Source organism: Penaeus vannamei, chromosome 30, assembly GCF_042767895.1.
Source record: "Penaeus vannamei isolate JL-2024 chromosome 30, ASM4276789v1, whole genome shotgun sequence".
Classification (NCBI taxonomy): domain Eukaryota; kingdom Metazoa; phylum Arthropoda; class Malacostraca; order Decapoda; family Penaeidae; genus Penaeus; species Penaeus vannamei.
In genome coordinates, this window is record NC_091578.1 from 12,136,063 (window position 1) to 12,138,562 (window position 2,500).

General features: G+C 41.2%; 1 protein-coding gene across 1 annotated transcript in view; it reads left to right on the plus strand.

Moving 5' to 3' along the window:
* The first annotated feature begins 999 nt into the window (after positions 1 to 999).
* LOC113808563 (protein FAM117B) overlaps positions 1,000 to 2,500 on the plus strand; it is a 162,202-nt gene continuing 160,701 nt past the window's right edge. Inside the window, exon 1 of the mRNA XM_070143052.1 lies at positions 1,000 to 1,137. The gene's annotated coding sequence lies outside the window, so the exon portion shown is untranslated. The remainder of the gene's footprint in view (positions 1,138 to 2,500) is intronic.

The window sequence follows — 2,500 nt, forward strand, 5'->3', positions numbered from 1 at the left end:
GTATATATATACATATATATGTATCTGTGTATATATATAGATAGATATGTATATATATGTATGTGTATATAAATATATGTATGTACGTATGCATTTATGTGTGCATGCATTTTAACAACATATAGCATAGACCAATATAGTGTGTAGTCTATTTTTTGTGTCTGCATTAGTTGAACACGTGTTTAGTGTCTCATTTAGTGAAACCTTATTCATTGTTTATTTGGGTTTATTACTGATTCATTGTGCGAATTGCCGTATCTTGCGTGTGGGCGTGGGTGGGGAAGCGAAGTGTTTATCTGCAGGTGTTCTATTGCACGTTGCACAACTGTAATGAGCACACCAAGCATTTTCTTTGGGATCGGCCGTTTTTTCTGGGGAGGAAGGGCAAAAATGTTATCCAAGATCAAAAGCTAAGATTTTCCTGGTAAGACCTGGTCGTCCATCAAGAATTCCTTTCGTTCCGTTGTTGCTTCAAGTTCCCCTTACAGTCGTGATCTCACATACAAAACAGGGTAGTTATCGTACACGCGCCTCGACCTTGTATGCACCAACAGTGTTTTCTGAAAGCTGGAAATGTCGTCTTTTTCTTTATGTTCAATAGATACAGTTATAATAGACGACGTTTATCGTTGAATATTTTGAAGTATATAGTTGTGGGATGCTTATTTACTAATTTACACTGCGATCAAATATAATACTGGTTATGGATATCAATATTTCTAAAATCGTGCATTTCTTTATTTTTTCATGCACGACGTTAGCTGCGAAGCGAAAGCAGAGATCTGTTCCAAGTGTGTAAAAAACAATACCGTGTAAGTAAACGCAGAATTGCCGTTGATAAAATGCTATGAAGCATTTGGGGACAAGTGGGCTGTGAGGTTGGAAGCAATGCAGCTGTGAAACACGGGTGGATGCGACACCATGCACCTGCCTTGCACTAAGCAAGACATTGTTAGGAAATGCCAGTGTGTATCTGATAAGTACCCCCGCTCAGCCGGCGTTAAGTAAGTCGATCGTCAGAAGCGGAATTGTCGAGTTGGGGCTGAAAAAAGAGCGGCGAACAGAGAGAGCCTGGCCGGACATACGACGTTGGCGGGAAAAACAAATTGTCTCCTGTTGCGTCGATAAAGAAGTTGGGTGAGTTTTACCTGCTGAAATACCGGGCTCGGTATACCACAGGCATGCGTGTGAATTTTGCAGTGAATTTGTTCACTTTGGAAATAAGTGATAATGTTTTTATGATAAATACACTAGTCAAAGACTTGGAGATTGATTTTAAAACATCTTAATTAAAAGAAAATATAAAGGAACCAAAACATGCAAAGAACTTCGTACCCTGTAATCAGCAAGAAAGACAGCTTATTTATTTTCCAGAGAGTCAAATTGCACTGTCGTTATAAATATGATCTACGCGTATGTAAGATTATAATAACTGACGTAACTAATTTACCAGATATGTACACACGCAGATACTTATATGTATGTGTATATATATATATATATATATATATATATATATATATATATATATATATATATATATATGCATGTATAAATTTCAATTCATATGTATGGTTGGATGGATGTATGTTTCTCTGCGTTATGTATGTATGTATTCATTTTTTGTAGCCAAAAGACGCATTTGTCAAGCAAAAGCACACTCCACAGAACAGCCTCCGCATTAGACAATGATGGCAAAGTCGCAGTTCTGGGCAACAGCAACATTCATCACAGCAGCCAACACACCAAGTGGTACTAAGTCTTTAAGGTGCACGTCACTTCCACAAATCGATTTTTCCCTCAGAGGCAAAATCTTGGGTCCTCCCCTTACGGCATCTGGAGATTATATTGCTTGTGCAATAAAGTCCCCATGTTGCAGTGGAAGGCGTATTGGTGAGATCACTCATACTGACGAAGGGATAACTCTTTCGGTAGTATAGAGGAAAAAAGATAGGGGCGGGGGAGAAGGGTCGCGCAGGTCCCACGCGAGGAGAAACGGGTTCGAAAACCTCTGGGAAAATTTGCCCTGGATGGGGAGGGCTTCGGGGCCAGACCAGGAAGGAATATATGTTGGTGGTTCTGGTGCTGATGGTGATGCGGGCGACTTTGTGGGGGTGAGATGGTGGTGTTGCAGGGGATTGTGGTGTATTCGTCACTGTTGATGGTGAAGGTGTTAATAGAGACGTACTTGCTATTAATAGAAACGTTATTTTAATGCCATCGGCGGTAATAGTGATGTAAGGTTGATAGGTAGGTAGGTACGTAAAGAGAGGGAGAGAGAGAGAGAGAGGGAGAGAGAGGGAGTGAGAGAGAGAGAGAGAGAGAGAGAGAGAGGGAGAGGGAGAGAGAGACTCCACGAACATTCATCTCGTGTTATCGTCCATCACTCGTGCGTTCCCTTTGTCAATCGGCGAAGACACCTACAATTTCTTTCCCGAGCTGACGTGAAGGGTCTGGTTCCTCCAGGACATGCCGGGCCCCGACTTATGTGCCCCAAAAT